Here is a 17,920-nt window from a genome sequence, read left to right on the forward strand (position 1 = left end):
CTGTTAATAAAAGTGCTTAAAGGTATATTAAATCCATTACCTTTTACCCTTTTTATATTGCCATCCTAGTTTTAAGCTGGAGGACACTGTATGCAGCCTGTGTAAAGACATGATTAGCTCTATGAGAAAAACTACAAAGCCAGTTTATACAATATCCCAATGCAAGTGTCGGCAAAGGATGAAGCCACATTTTTTATAATCACAATGTGTTTTCAGATAGGGTGCTTCGCCAATCTATTTCCTGCTCAGATGTGTGTCTGATATACAAGGGAGCAGATATGGCAGAGGCAATCAATGCTTTCATCTCTGCACTAAGAATCCCCTGAATATCCTAGTAACACTCCTCCTCATTGGTGGGCAGCGGGGAAAGGGGTATGTGACACAGCCACTGTCTTGCCCTACCCACTACTTTTATTACTGTACATAGTAGAAGCATTGGGTGGAGTAGCAGAGTCCTTCTGGTCAAATACTAATAACAAAAGGGTGATGATGGTGAGAATGAATAACAGGGTTAGAGGGGGTGATAATAGGAGATAATAAAGCAGGAGGATTAATAGCAAGGGTGTGGGGTAGATGATGGCAAATTGTGGCTAGGTTGTTGAATAACAGGGATGGGTGATTATGGAAAGGGATGGTCAGGTGGTTGATGAATTATGGGAAGGGAGGGGGGAATTACAGGGTAGGTTGCTATTTCTGTTGGGGATAGTTACATTTATTATCAAACCAGCATTAACAAACAGAAGAAACTAAAATAAAGTAATACATTTTGCATACCTTGGTAACATTTATTTCATTATGTTATCAAATAAATGTATTTATTTTTTTAACTGTTTGTCAGTGCTGGTCATTCTGTTGATGAGATGACATCTGAGCAGGTGATGCCTCCAGACACCCGGTGGTACTCGTTTTCCCAGCAACAGTGTGAGCGACAACGACTACATAGACAAAGAAATTCTGATTACAAGAAGAGCGACAATCATTAAATGCAGACTTACGCGAAAACACACAAAGGACATTTCCGACGAGTCTCCATGCAGACTACTATAAATTGCAAAGATACAGCATGCCAGCACTGAAGTTGTACGTTATCAAACAGAGCGGCAATGGCAAGACTCGGCACCTCTACCATTTACTCTTACCAGCAGGTAATGGGCAGGGCACATTATATGTCATTACTTGCCACTATGAGGATTTTTAATATTTAGCCCCCAACAGCAACATCCAATTAGGCTAATGTGAATCAGGGAGAAGAATACATTGTAACTTAGCATAGGGACTGGTTATAAGAACAAAAACACAGTTGTTATCCTTTACACTGCATATCTGTGTGTATCTAGCAAAATGAAAACTTGAGGTATTAGTTCATATTTTGATCAAAATATTTAAGCCTGCATCCCAGTGTCAAGGGCACCTCATTATATGCAGGTCCTACACTGACCTATATGCTTTAAACACCATTAAAATGCAGTTAAAATCAGATGCATTCACCTCACAGGTATAGGATTTTTTTCTCTGGTTATAATCAGATCAGGTGGTATTTTTACTTAAAAATAATACTAAAAAATACTGAAAACTAGTTCTGCTATTACATACACTTTTATGCAATATACACTATCATACTTGTTTCCCTCTGGGACAAGTATAACTCTTGCCTTTTGCTTCCCAGAGGTTTTTGTCCTCCCTGGGCTCACCCTAGGACACCTGCGTTACAGTCTGACAGGTAGGGATATACCCACGGGGGTTTCCTAGTGCCTGGAACTCCCCTCCCTCCTAGCTTGGCACACTGTATGCTTGAGGTGACCCTACCCCTGGGGCCAGCCATTTTCCAGCTTATGTGCAGATCATTTCTGATCATTTTTGTCTGCACTGTTCACAGCTCTCTCTCCCCTGCTGTGGGGGATTTAATGTATAAGTACAATAGTTCGATTGCAAACATAGGTATGGAGGTGCTTTTAATATAAGTGTGTGAGAGGGTTCGAGAAGGGATTTTAATGTAAGTGTAGGGGGGTATTTTATGGGATGTGGATGGAGTGTGAGATATTAATTTCATAGTAGGGTGAGAATGAGATCTTTTAATCAATTGGTGGGATGATGATGGGGATATTTAATTTATTGTGCACCTATTAAGGGGGGATGATGGACCTATTCATTTAATGCTGGGGTGGCAAGGGGGCTATTAATTAAATGTGTGGATGAGTTTGGGAAGAAGGATTGCTATTTCTTAAAAGTGAATGCTAATTATTTAATGTTTGGGAGAAAATAGGTTTATTTATTAAATGTAAATACTATTAATTTAATGTTGGGGGCGTTTGGGTGAAAATGGGTCTTTTTATTAAAGGTGAATGGGTTCTGGGAGGGCTAATTATTAACCGTAGGTGCTTTTGATTTAACATCGGGATGCTTTGTGGGGGAGGCCTACAGTAGTCACTCATTGCTGGGATTTCTATTTCACGCACCTGTAATTTTTCCAAACAGGGACCCAACATTCCAGGATCCAGACAAGCAGCAACTGAGCTTAAGGCACGAGTAGTAGCAACAAGTAGTGAAAGCAGCAAGAACAGGTAGGAGAAAGTAGGACAGTCTGCCAACTGTTTTGATTCTGGTGGGTCAGTCCCGATTTTGGGGACTGACACACACAGGACTTTGCCCTGACTGTAGGGACAGTTGGGAGGTATGTCCTGCTTCACATGGCTTTGCTCAAAAAGGGAGAGCTGCTTGCACCTAACAGTAGTGCACGCAGCATTGCCCATGTATATGATGGGGATAGGAAGAGTTGGAGAGCAGCCAAACGCTGTCTATAATTATAGCTATGCTCCCATGCATGCTGGTCACGCCCACTGGAGTGGAAACCCCTCTCTACAAATTCTGTGTTTGCCCCTGACAGGAGTACCATTCCAGTCAAAATACCCACCTACCACTGTCCTAAAAGCAGTAGGGAGGTTGGCGTGTAGTGTAATGTACAAATGTTGCAAACTTTAAATGTAAGACATCACATGTCATTCATTTGTCCAATACATCTATAGTTCTCTAAAAGTTCAGGAAAATGGATGAAAGAAACACAGTTCATTGTAACTGTAGGTATGACTAAAATGGTGCATGGCCTACATCACAAGACTTACCCGGAAAGACTAAAAGATATTAATATGTATAGTTTGGAGCAGTGAAGAGAAGAGAAGAGGGAACATGATAGAAACGTACAAATATATCAAAGGTTATAACAAGGTACAGGAAGGAAACATTCTTCAAAGGAAAAGAAGTATTAGCACACAAGGACATGCACTGAAACTGGAGGGAAGTATGTTCAGAGGAAAACTGAGGAAAATTTATTTTACAGAAAGGGTAAGTGGAATAGCCTCAGAGGTGGTAGAGGCTAATATAGTAGAGCAATTTAAACATGTGTTGGATAGACATAAAGATATCTTTACCAAGAACTAAAGATCAAATAGGTTTGGAGGTTATCTTAGGTCAAAAAATGGTCAGACTAGATGGGCCAAGTGGTTCTTATCTGTCGTCAAATTCTATGTTTCTATGACTTTAATGTACTTCTCCTGAAAGGAATGAAAAGTACTGCAGGAATATAATAGGATTCCATCCATGTTTTATAAATGGTTGGCTCAAATTGTATTTGCACTTAAAAGCTCTGATATAACCATTTCAGATCTTAAATACTATACCCCTATGAAGTTTATTATACAAAGATACCTACAATAATACTATTGCACTGATGTAATATTGGACGTCAGATCATATTGGCCTTTGGTTGATATGAGTGATTTGGTTGAAGGATTGGGCCAAATATCTGAACATTTTTTTCCATAATATTTTCTAGCTAAGAAATAAAGAATTTCCATTTAGATATTGTTCATCTAACAGACTTTCTATTGTTCAGATATGCTTGAAAAAGATCAAACAGACCCTTCTGCATAACTATACAAATACAAGTTCACATTGTATAACATCCATTGTGTTACTTCTTATGGAAGTTATTAAAGAAGAAAACTGCATTTAAGATGTTGCAATTTCTTAAAACATAAAATAAGTATTCTTTCTCATAAAATTATTGCTTTATATAACAACACTGTGCAGTTCACCAGTGCTTTAAAGCTGTATTACCTCTTAATTTTTGATTGTTGCCTATCTGCTCCTTCAACTCCATATCAGCTGCTTCATGCAGCCATTTTTTATGGACTTTTCTGGTTCTTCTCACAGACCTGACCAAAAAACATTTTCGTTCACCACTTAAAATGACTTGGGAGGGAGGGTATTAGTGAGAGAACCAATCAGAAGCTACAAAGTCTATCCAATTAATACACAGCCTCTGCAACTATTTTAAAGTGGCAAGCAGAAATGTTCTCCATGTTTAGGTGGTAATGAAGCTTTAAACAAGTATCTTTATTAACAGAAGGGACTTTCAGAAAACTCCATGTGGTGTACACATGTCTATGGCTTTCCCCGAAAGAGAGAGAGGGGTATATTTACTAAACTGCGGGTTGAAAAAGTGGAGCAACCAAACAGATTCTAGTTAGCATTTATTTAGTACATTCTACAAAATGACAGCTGGAATCTGATTGGTTGCTATAGGCAACATCTCCACTTTTTCGAAACCCGCAGATTAGTAAATATACCCCAAAGTGTTATATATAAGGGTGTGCACCGGGCACTTTTAGTGTTTTGGGTTTTGGGTTTTGGGTTCTGATTAGCTTGAGGTTTTGGGTTCTGATTTGTTTTGCCAAAACACCTGACGAAAGGTTTTGGTTCTGATTTATGGTTTTGGGTTCTGATTTATTTTTAAAAAAGCATAAAAAGTGCTAAAATCTAGTTTTGTGTTGGTTTTTCACTCATACGCTATTATTAACCTCAATAACATTCAATAACAATCATTTCCACTAATTTCCAGTGTATTTGGAACACCTCACACTTCCCAATATTGTTTTTAGTCCAAATCGTTGGACCGAGGTAGCTTTCTGGACTGCGTAGTGGAGTGTCCCCGGTACCTAATTTGGTTGGGGCCACAATAAAAAAACATAAACTGGTCTCAATTCCACTGCACAGCTATCTGGACTGCGTAGTGTAGTGGCCCCGGTACACAATTTGGTACCGGGGCCACAATAAAAAAACATAAACTGGTCTCAATTCCACTGCACAGCTATCTGGACTGCGAAGTGTAGTGGCCCCGGTACACAATTTGGTTCCGGGGCCACAATAAAAAAACATAAACTGGTCTCAATTCCACTGCACAGCTATCTGGATTGCGTAGTGTAGTGGCCCCGGTACACAATTTGGTACCGGGGCCACAATAAAAAATTAAAAACTGGTCTCAATTCCACTGCACAGCTATCTGGACTGCGTAGTGTAGTGGCCCCGGTACCTAATTTGGTACCGGGGCCACAATATAAAACCCTCAACTGGTCTGAATACCACTGCACAGATGGCGGACACCGGATGAACGTCTAACACCAACATAGCAGTTAAGGCCACAGTTATTTTTTTTTGGAGCTACAAAAAAAAAATACGTAGCAATAGAAATGGCAGTTCCTCTTTTTTGGAAATACAGAAAGAAAGAAAGAAAGTAGTAATAGAAATGGCAGTTCCTCTTTTTTTGAAATACAGAAAGAAAGAAAGAAAGTAGTAATAGAAATGGCAGTTCCTCTTTTTGGGAACTACATATGCAATTAAAGTATTCAATAGAAGTGGCAGTTCCTCTTTTTGGGAACTACATATACAATTAAAGTATTAAATAGAAGTGGCAGTTCCTCTTTTTGGGAACTACATAAAACATGGGACGTGCTGGAAATTGCCCATATTTAATGCCCGCACAATGTTACTGGCGTTGTCTGACACCACAAATCCCCAGGAGAGTCTAAGTGGGGTAAGCCACTGTGAGATGATTTCCCTCAGTTTCTCTAAGAGGTTGTCAGCGTTGTGCCTTTTATTAAAACCTGTGATACACAATGTTGCCTGCCCTGGCACGAGCAGCCGTTGTGGAGATGCTGCTACTGATGCAGCTGCTGCTGTTGCTGTGGAAGGCGATGCATCTACCCAGTGGGCTGTCACAGTCATATAGTCCTTTCTTTGCCCTGAACCACTTGTCCACATGTCCGTGGTTAAGTGGACAGTGGGTACAACCGCATTTTTAAGAGCACTGAGGACATTTGTTCGTACTTCTCTGTACATCTTTGGTATCGCCTGCCTAGTGAAGTGGAATCTCGACGGGATTTGGTACCGGGGACACAATACCTCCATCAACCGTCTAAATCCCACTCCACTGATGGTGGACACCGGACGCACGTCTAACACCAACATTGCTGCTATTGACGCAGTTATCCGCTTTGCCATAGGATGACTAGTGTCTTACTTGGTGCTCATGGCAAACAATTGTTGGACGGTCAACTGTTTGGTGAAAGACGTAGCGTTCTTGCGACTTCCCCTCTGGGAAGATGACCGACTACCAGCAGCAACAGCAGCAGCAGTGGCAGTAGTAGGCGTACCGCTGCAGGATTCCTCAGATGAATCCCGTATTGAAGAGGACTCAGTCTGGCTGGTGACATGGCCTGCAGGACTAAATCTGATGGAGATCATGGAGGAAGTTGACGAGGAGGGTGTTGGTGGTGTGTATCCAACAGGACCAAGGGATTTAGGTGTCCCTGGACTGATGACGGTCCTAGCCCCAGTTCCTGAACTAACCACTGAACCATGAAGGTTATTCAAGTGACGTATAAGGGAGGATGTCCCTAGGTTGCCAAGATCCTTTCCCCTGCTTATTTGAGCTTTACATAAGCTACATATGGCCAGACATTTGTTATCCGGATTGGGGTAAAAATAACTCCAGACAGAAGAGGTGCATTTCTTGGTCTTCTGACCAGGCATGACAATGGGCTTTTTCATCCCATGGACATCCTCTTTTTTCCCCCCTGGTGCCTCATTTAAAATAACCACATCAGCATCCTCCTCATCAAGTTCCTCCACAACGCCAGCTACATCAATAACCTCCTTGACACCTTGATTATCCAAATCTGGAGCGACACTGTGGGTCATCATTCCAGCATATGCAGAGGGTGTGCTGCAAATGGTGGATGGAGTCACCTCTTCCCGTACAGTGATGGGAAGGTCAGGCTTCGCAACCACCAACACCCTTGGACTCGCCTCGGGGATTTGTGATGTCATCTGTTTAGAAGGCAGAGTTGTTTAGTGTGTTGTTGCTGACAGCATAACTCTTTTAAATTTTTTGGAGGGGGTGGGAGGAGGAGGGCTTAGATCCTTGGGTGAAGCTGAACCACTAGTGCTGAACACGGGCCAGGGCCTAAGCCGTTCCTTGCCACTCCGTGTCGTAAAGGGCATATTGGCAAGTTTACGTTTCTCCTCAGATGTTTTCAATTTTCTTTTCTTACTAATTGTAGTGAACTTTTGCTTTTTGGATTTTACATGCCCTCTACTAGGAGATTGGGCATCGGCCTTGGCAGACGACGTTGATGGCATTTCATCGTCTATGTCATGACTAGTGGCAGCAGCTTCAGCATTAGGAGGAAGTGGGTCTTGGTCTTTCCCTACTTTATCCCCCAAATTTTGGTACTCCATTATATGCAGCACACGTTATATTACAGTACTATTTTTTAAAATACTGCAAGAACAGTGAACAATTTTTAATAGATTGCAGTATTAATGTTAATGGACTGTAATAATTTTTTTTTTACTTTTTAGAATATTTTTTTATATTTTTTTAAAAGGATTTTTGTTGAATTATAATTTTTTCGTAAGATTTTTTAATACTTTTAAAATAAAGATGCACTTAGCAAAACAAAGCACAGGACAAAAGCACCGCTAGACTCAGCAAGGACAGAGCACTGGACTGATGCACCACTGGACTCAGCAAGGACACAGCACTGGACTGATGCACCACTGGACTCAGCAAGGACTTTTTTGATTTTTTTTTATATTAATTTAAAAGGATTTTTGTAGAATTTTTCTTTTTTTTTCTTTTTATGGAAGAATTTTTAATACTTTTGAAATAAATATAAACTTAGCAGAACAAAGCACAGGACAAAACGCACCGCTGGACTCAGCAAGGACAGAGCACTGGACTGATGCACCACTGGACTCAGCAAGGACAGAGCACTGGACTGATGCACCACTGGACTCAGCAAGGACTTTTTTGATTTTTTTTTTAATATTAATTTAAAAGGATTTTTGTAGAATTTTTCTTTTTTTTTCTTTTTATGGAAGAATTTTTAATACTTTTGAAAGAAATATGCACTTTGCAGAACAAAGCACAGGACAAAACGCACCGCTGGACTCAGCAAGGACAGAGCACTGGACTGATGCACCACTGGACTCAGCAAGGACAGAGCACTGGACTGATGCACCACTGGACTCTGCAAGGACAGAGCACTGCCAAAAGCACCACTGGACTCAGCAGGACAGAGCACAGCACAGCACAGCACGAGAAATAGCAGGACAGAGGACCACCTAACACACCCTCCCTCTTCCCTGATCAATGCCAGAGTGAAGATGGCTGGGGCAAGCGGGGAATTTAAAGGTTCCGAGTATTGCGAGATCCGACAGCGAGATTATGACTCAGAGCCTCGTTTTAAGTTTCGGAATCAGCGGGAATACCCGGACAGTGCTCGGATCTGACTCGGATCCGCAATGTTCGGGGGGGCTCGGATTCCAGGAATCCGAGTGCGCTCATCCTTAGTTATATATTGTGATCTGGCTCTGCTGTTCATGCTTGCAATACCATGTTTCACCACTGTGTTGTTTTACTGTGCAGCCAGCTGTAAAATATGTTGCTTTATATTTGTTCTTCAGTTTTGTAATAAAATGTTCAGTGCTAATACCTTTTATCATTGCACTTATACCTTAATGATTGAACACTTAATACCTTCTTATCTAAAATAACAACACGGACACCAGATATAAGTTTGGCAAAAAAGGGGCGTATTTATATAGTGGAAGAATTTTATTTTAAAACTCTGAATGGCGACGAGAGCGAAGCAGTCAGCTAACGACTAAACTTTAAACGAATACAGCGTAAGGTGAAACTCAATACCGCTGTCCCAAGACTTTACGGATCCCAAGTCTTTAAGATTGGTCGGTACTAAACTTGGCGTCATCGTGACTGCCCCCTTCTGGACCTTACATTGTCGCATACGACCGGATATCCTCAGTAACGTGAGGCCAATTAAACGGTAGTACCTTTGATTAGTCACTGACTGCATTGCTCTCCTACCCAATGCGCCTTGTCCTAAGACAAGGACTTAAATTTAGTATAACCAGTTTATGCAGGGCGGGAGGGAGGTATCTGACATCCAGGACAAAGAGAGAGCCAGCCCCCAGCTCCAAGGTAATTTATGCCCTCCTGGAAAATCACTCCCCCAGGAGTGATAGGCTGGCTGCCACAAATTGTTTAACCCCTAATATCAGTGCTGATGAAGTATAGCACAAAATTTTAATTGCCCTCAGCTTAGGGCTTCACTTAAACAAAGTGTAGCATAGCTCTTGAACTCCATGCTCTGATTGTATGAATGAGCACATACACAGACAGTTTAGAAGGCTCTTCAGCTCCAGAATATCCAGGTACCATTAGCCACAGTCTATTAGACTCTGAGCCTGATTCATGTTCAGTGATACGTACGTTTGCATAGTGTATTTTGCGTGATTTCCCACTACGCATGCCCAGAAACTGAGGTTATACCAAACAATGCAATTGCATGCAATTAATGTCTAGACACAAATGACACTTACGACTGCTATAATTTGAGAAGCAGAACAGGCAAGAAATGGGGAGAACTAGCATGTCAGTAAGTGCTTTCTGATGCAGATGCACCCGATTTAAATCCTGTACATATGGTTTGTACCTGCTCTAGGACAGGAGTCACTGACAGATGATAGTGGTGACCAAACACAGCATTGCCTCTTACACCTCCACTTACACACCTGACAACACTAACCTCAGCAAACAAAACTATCTAAAAACATTGGAGGACAACGTCAGTTGTGTCATTTTGTTTCATTATTGAGATTTGTGGTCCTTGTTAAAAAGATATCTGAAACTTCCACATATGTGTTTCAGTAGCAACAAATTGAAAACTAATCATGGTTTATATTTTTCTTTAAGCAGTTGCATAAATGAGCATCTATGTAGAACAGTTTGAGTTTTTTTAAGTTTTTCAATATGACTCCCTTGATTCTACAGAATGGCAATTAAATATCTTAATATATATAATATATTAAGTGTATTTTTTTCTCAAGCAGAAATTGAATATGTTTACGTTTCCCTAATATGGAATTCATGCTAATTGAATTTTCTTTTCTTTAAAATGTGCAAATGCCCACAAAAATCTTCCATGGCTATTTCTATTCTTGCCCACATAGGGAAGATGATGATCTTCCAGAATCACAAGACACATATGATTTGTAGTTACTTTCAATGTAAATTCATTTTGGGTTTAGTTACAATTTAATGCTTACAATAAATCTAAAAATAGCTATTAAAACTAGATTTTGTTTTGCTGTGTAATTAGTAAAATAAACAATTTAAGTAGTGGCACACACAAACAAATGTTACATAAATCATATAGAAACAAAAGTGAGGCACACAAATTATTAAAATGTCTACAATCTCTTTCCCCCTGGCCCAATATTCGCCCTCTTGGTTGAGCACAACTGCCCCCGAATTACCCGAGCAGGGAATAGAACAGGCTCAGAAGCAGGTAATACAGCAACTGGATCTGGCTGCTCAGGCTCTCCGGAAGCAACAGGTGCTGGTGTCACATCACTCTGTGACACAAATGTCTGACCATTGCCTCACAATGATGCTCCACAATTTGCTGCATTTTCATCTGGTAATCCCTTACATTCTTTAAATGTTCACATATCTGAGTTTAAAGTATTTTCAAGTTTGCAGCTTGTGTCCTACATATCCATCAACATTTATTGGCTGTCAATGACATTTTGCCACTCAGGAAATGTTGATAGTGGCCTTTCTAATGGTTCTTCATCCGCTTCATCACTTCCATGGGGCTCCGCGTTATCGTCTGATGATGATGATGATGGTCACAGGGTTCTGTGCCATGTACAGCTTGCATAATGGGAAAAACACATATGTGTGTTTTCAGACCTTTACATTCCTTTTACATGATCACAGCTATTATAATCTACTTTCTATAGCATTTGGCATCATTTATATCTATTAGCTTACTAGTAAATCTCAAACAAACTACTATTTTGTGTCTTTGTGGCAACTTTACATATGCAGTAATGTTAATTTCTGATTTTCCAAGGGATACAGACAGGAAAGAAAGCACAGAAAACACATGAATGCATCAAGCAGCATTACATATTTGAACAAGTGATCACTAGGTTAGCTACATTTATTTAGTTACACCATTAAAGTGTTTTGAATACTAAATGTATATGTGATGATATGGTATTTATCTGAGGGTGATTATTGTGTGGCTTGGAGAGGGCTTCCACCGGTGTCAATGCATCCCACATCCTGCACCAGTTGCTCACCAGTTGCTCATCAATGCAGGGCAATGCTGTGCATTACACAACTGTCAGGTCCAACAATGACATGGGTCCACTAGCTTGCATGTATGCGGTTCTCATGAAAGTTATTGTTGCTTAGACTCATGCCACCTGTGTGAAATGCGCAAATTTTAGAATATTGCCATGAACAGTGACAAATAATATACTCTAAATACACTTAAACTTTATAGCATTTTTAATAAGTATTTTTTGTGCAAATCAGTGTGGTAATGGTAAAGCCCCATTTACGAGAAATTGCATTGTATAATCACATGTTTTATTGTAATTACTCTTTCCTCCATTCAAAATTTGGTCAACTACTTTCTTAAATTTGCTAACAAAAACATGCATTGTGCTTTAGTAAATAAGTCCAGACCCAGAGTAGACATATCAGCTGCCAGAGGATCCACAGTTGTGCTTAAGGATAAGTGGGACCCTAATAAAATTTGAAGTGAACATTTTAAATCAAAGGAAAATGCCTTTTTATTGCAATTTTATAACCAAAGATTTGGATCTGGTAACAGCAATTAGTCACTGACTCTGCATATCCAAGTCTAACACGGAATACACCTGTGTTTAATTTCTACAGGTGTAGTTTGTGTTCGTTTTCTAATTACTATCCTTACCAAGCCATAACTAGAAATTTTAGTGCCTGTAGCAAGAAGGAAAATTGATCCCCCCTAGTCCTCAACTGTAACCCAATTTAACGTAAATATTCATGTCTATGAATTCCCCTTCATTTTGCACCTTGGGCGGTTGCCCTTTTTGGACAACCCTAGTTAAGGCCCTGCTCCCAAGGTTTGGCAGATTGGGTCATTGTCTATGCTTCGTGGCAGCAGACACATGAGAAGGTGTGTGGTCATGCTACACAGGGACGTGGCCATGAATTGTTGTCTTTCCATATCCCCACAGGGGCATGACCCCTGTCTTTTTCCCCTTCCCTAAAAACACTCCTTCAGTTCCGTGCATACCTGCTACTTGCACACTAGGCATTGAAGGGCAATTGTTAGCAGCACGCCTCCCAACTATCCTTGACTTTCGGAACAAAATTCCTGACATATGAGACAACCAGACAGCCAGGCGCGGGCTGGCAAATCTCAGCCCGGGGGGGCGCACAGGCCGCCGCATCACATGACACGCGATGCGGCCGCATGTTTTGTGATGTGGCCGCCGGTAATATTAAGGAAAACGTGCATCTACGGGGGGCGGCCGGCCCGAACAGGGGTCAGACTTTGCGGCCCGGGGGGACCAACGCCCCCCTGCCCCCCGGCCCAGCCCGCCCCTGCAGACAGCTCCCTTAAATCAAGACTAAATCAGGACAGTTCGAAGGCAGTTAAGGCTTGCTGACACGTGTGAAAATCACACGTGATCATTTTAGACAATCTCAGGAGATGGCAACACGTTTATCTGATTCCACATTACCAGATATCATCTTTTTTTCCCCAGCAATTGCATGTGAATTAAACCTGCGGTTGTGCTGTATGCAAGCTTTCGAAGTCAAAATATCTTTTTTTTGCCCAGCTTTTCCCACATTTAATGAGAAGATTGTGAACTGTTTTAATTATGTGCAAACACAGGCATGATTCGCATTTTTTTTTTACAGTGGCTACAGTCTATGTCATTTTATTCTCATAAAAGAAAATGTTTTGCAGTCCATTGTCTGTCGCCTGGAAGTCTTCTTGAGTTTCATAAAATCTGAGTGGTAATACATTACAAATGTAACTGTCATTTTTTGTTTTGTTCTTACACAGAGTGCAGGTTCACAGTATTGCAGTAACCTCGCTTGGTACATAAACTGTTAACCCCTAAAGGCACAAAATATAAAATAAAATAAAAAATAGTTTATTTCAAAGTGGTGTTGTTGATGAACAGTATTTGCTCTAATATAAAACATAAGAGATCTTTGGCACAACTAACGCTAGTTAAACTTATGCTATTCTTTTAAAGCCCCAAAGCAAATTGTTTACATGGAATGGATGAATGGATCCAGTCTTTTGAAGGTCCTATGTGGGATTTTTTGTAACCCGTCTACTTTTGATTCTCTGCACAAGATTGTGTAATAATAGTAGTCTCACATACTGGCTCTTTATCCTGCTTTTATTTTTCATTAAGACCATGGGGATGTAAATCACTACCCATTTATGGAACATTGAAATTGTAGAAAGAGATACATGAAAATGCTAGGAAGTATCACGTACAGTAATTTAAAATGGACAAACAGCCAGTAAAAACACCACTTTGTGACTTTAACTTGTTTAGAGTGACATATAACATGGCATGTCAGGTTTAACCAATATTCATTTTTATTGATGTGATTGATGTACTCTGGAAACTTAAAATTGTTTTCAGTTAAATAAAAAAGCATTCTACCATCCATTTATGACATACCTTAATAGTAAGCTATATTTTAGCTATACTTACCTAGCCAGTAATGCTAAAGCTGGTATGTAGAGACTGCACACACACACATTTGACCGGTTGTAGAACCGAGTTTCCATGCATTTTTCCTGCCTATCTAAAGGTACCAATAAATGATGCAATATTGCAGTCAATATTGGACAATTAGTTATATAATGCAACTTGCGCAGGCTTTACCAACATCCCTGATAATAATCCTCTCAAAATGAAGTGGTTCATTTTCGGACATGGAGAAAAAAGCATTCCAAAGACAACCACTGTCTTTGCATTCCAAGCTAACAGGCTACCATAGGGCCAGAAGTAATACAGATATAGGGCTGCAATATAATAATCTGCTGTTCAGTGCAGCTGTGCATAATGGACTTTGCCTAACAAGATTAGCTTTAAACAGTATCATTCTGACATTCATCAACTTCCAAGTGATCAAAAGATTGCACAATAGATTAAGTATGACATGTAATGTGCAATTACAGCTGTTATTATTAAATAAGCACCTACAATGTTATCTACTAAAAATAAAATAGAAGAAATACTAAAACTAGGCACATGTAGTTCCCTGATTATCTGTGGGGCTGTGTAGGTGCAGACACTCTCACCTACCTCTAGAAACTCTCACTCATACTGATTAGGATTGTCACTCTGCCATTCACTCTCCAAGCTTTGCACTATCAAAGTCACTCCACTTACCCTGATCTCACCTCACTTCAGGGTATTTCTTTCCTGTAGCTCCTGTAACATGTGTAGGCACATTTCTCAGGATGTTTCTCAAAGCAGACATCTACACTACTAGCACTCTGCTCTCTGACAAGTCAAGCTGATAGCACCTTGTTTGGCTGCTTCTCTAATCTTGCACCACTACTCATAGCACTATCACCAACACCCCTTTACATCTCAATGGATTCTGGAACTTCCCTTCCGGAACGCAGACTTCCTCTTTAAGGCACTAGAGTACATCTCTTGTCACTGCTAAGTCCCAGAGTGTCCCTTTTAGATTGACTAACACTTGTCACTGAAGGGTTGGCATTAAATCTCACCCTGCTCTTTGTCAGAAGGACATTGGGACAGAGGGGACCATCTCAATGAAAATTGAGTTCTAGCCTAAAGTAAAGGGTCTAAGCTCAAAGGGAAGACTGAAAACTGACAGGTGTCAGAGTGAAAATTTAAATGCTTCATTCCGACCATTACACTTCTGGAATGAACCAGCCATGATCCCATTGATCCCATAAGACTCTGAAATGTCACTCAAGCACATCTATGCAAGGAGCCATTGCACCCATATATATATATATATATATATATATATATATATACAAAAGTCAAGAGTTTATATGGAATGAAATAGCAGAAAGAGCTGTATTTAAATCCTAGAAAGCATCACGAATATATGCAGTATATATGCAAAAGTCATAAATTTCACTTTATGAGAGAGCCATGTTTTTTATTCATTGCAGGTCCTGTCAGTTGAAGAGCCCTTTTTTAAACAATGAATAATAGCAGAGAACAGTATTTTGCAGTGAAGTAAAGCTCAATGGCAACAAGGTTAAATGCAGAGTGTATCAGGGCTGGTGCATATACAGACTTATGATGATGACATTCACCAGCACTAACTAGCCACTTTCATCCATCATTGATCATGCTTATATTTTACAATTTTGTGGGCATATTTTAGAATTCATTTTATGTTACTTTCATTAATAGGGAAGACTATACCCCCTGTATTATAGAGTTGTTTTTTTTATTTTAGTCAATGTGTTGTTTGCTATTAAAACAAATGTAAAAATATTCCTGTGCCTATGATCTGGTTGGGTGTGCACATGGGTAAACCTGGAACATATACTTCTGGTACAGAGCTTGATGCATCTAAAGATGGTTCCAATTAAGCATATGGGCGTAAATATGATATTTCTACTGCTGCTTTTTAGAGATTTGTTTTTCGACACATATGCGTCCAACTCAGCGTGAAGGTTCCCAGCGGAGGATTGTCACTTAATGGTTCGCTGACGCCTAGAACAGGTAAGTTTATGGTGCCTTTATCCGGCCTGGACCAAGTGACTCTGTCAAGATTTGCTTTGATCCTATCAGAAGCCACTGTGGTGAGCCAATCACAGGTGGACACGGGCAGTTTGAATATGCACTTATATTTAGCCTTTGCAAGATCAACAAGGAGCTTCAGACAGAAAACACAGCCAGAACCAAGGAAGATTGCAGATCAAGAAAGAAGATCAGTGACGAAGGCTGGTAAAGCCATCGGCACTCTTTGCGGCTATTCCTGATCTTTTGTTTTTCCAGGATTTAGGCCTGCATTTATATGAGTTTCAGGCTTAGACCCTGTGGAACATTATATAAGGCCTGGGGCACCGTTGAGTCAAGCTAAGAGCATGTGGTCATATTTAAATTAGGCACTATGGCTGCGGTGACACATCAGGCACTAGTCCATTTAGAGCTGAGGGGACTGAGCATCAATTCTCCTAGAGATCTCGCTCAGTTCACTTTTCCTGCCATTTCCCATTTTTTTTTCCGACAAATACTTTAGTTGTTATTTTGGGATATCCAATGTATAATTTTCCATTGTATTTTCAGTGTCCTGTGTTTCTGCACCCATAAGGTAGGGTTTTGGGTGCCCTCTTTCCCCAAGGATCCTCAGTCAGGCTCCCCATTGAAGGTCGGGAGAGGTGAGCAATACTTTATTATTTATTTGCTGCTCACTGTATTCTTGCATTGTGTGACTGTATTGCATTTTATTGCTATTTGCATATTGTAAGTGTGTTATAAATAGTCAGGTTACTGCACGACATCTAGTTAGAGTTGTTAGTTGCGCAGCATAGTGAACAACCAGCTATTGTTAGGGTCTTTGCACCTAGTGGGTGGCATAAATTATCTGGATTAGAAATATAGTGTTAGGAACAGCAGGTAACTACTGTTCTTTTTTTGGCTGCTACAGTGTTGTTGTCAGCCTGAGTATGATCACCTGAACTCCTCTCACTTGCAGCTCTAACTGACACCTCCCTGATTGGCTACTACTGGTTTAAATACGTCACTAAAACCATTATACACGCACTCATCATTTCACCGCCTTGATTATTGTAACCTTCCGCTCACTGGCCTCCCCCGCACCCACCTCGCCCCCCTTCGTTCTATACTCAACGTGGCTGCAAGACTTATCTTCTTTTCACGCCGCTCTTCCACTGCCTTCCCTCTCTCCCTTGCCCTCCACTGGCTCCTTTTCTCCTCTTTTTCAAATTCCTCACCCTCACCAACAAGGCTCTCTCCCACGCCACTGCCCCTTATATCTATAATATCCTCTGCATTCACACTCCCGACTGTTCCCTGCAATCGGCCAATGACCATCACCTCTCTTACACTCTGATCACCTCATCCCACACCAGAATTCAAGATTTCTCCTGGGCTGCCCCTCTCCACTTAAATGACCTTTCTTGCTGTATCCAATTGTCCCCCAAACTGTGCACCTTCAAGCAGCACTTAAAAACTCAACTGTTTATCAAAGCCTACCAGCCATCCACCTAACCTTCTCCATTCTTATTCTTTTCACATCCCTCTGCCCTCGTTCCTGTACGCACTCCTCTTACGCATGATCACCTCCACTGACTCCTTCGTGTCCCTGCTGTATGTTTGCCTTCCCTTTAGTATGTAGGCTCTTAGGAGCAGGGCCCTTTTTCCTCTTGTCTCAATACTTATTACTTCTGCACCAGCTACACTGATACTGGACTTGTTTGGAGCTTCTGGAGTCTTAGTAGTACTCATTTATTGCTCTATGCTGTACCCTGTAAATTCTATTATTTGTAAAATGTGCGGAAATCTTGTAGTGCCTTATAAATAAAGATTAATATTAATAAGAACTAATACTGTTGAAATATTACTTGGCAGCTATTGCTGACATATAACTAATAATACTGGCAAATTACTGAGCATTATTGCTGGTATAATATTAGGCAACTACCACTTGCATTACCAGGAC

The sequence above is a fragment of the Mixophyes fleayi genome, chromosome 2, assembly GCF_038048845.1.
Source record: "Mixophyes fleayi isolate aMixFle1 chromosome 2, aMixFle1.hap1, whole genome shotgun sequence".
NCBI lineage: Eukaryota > Metazoa > Chordata > Amphibia > Anura > Limnodynastidae > Mixophyes > Mixophyes fleayi.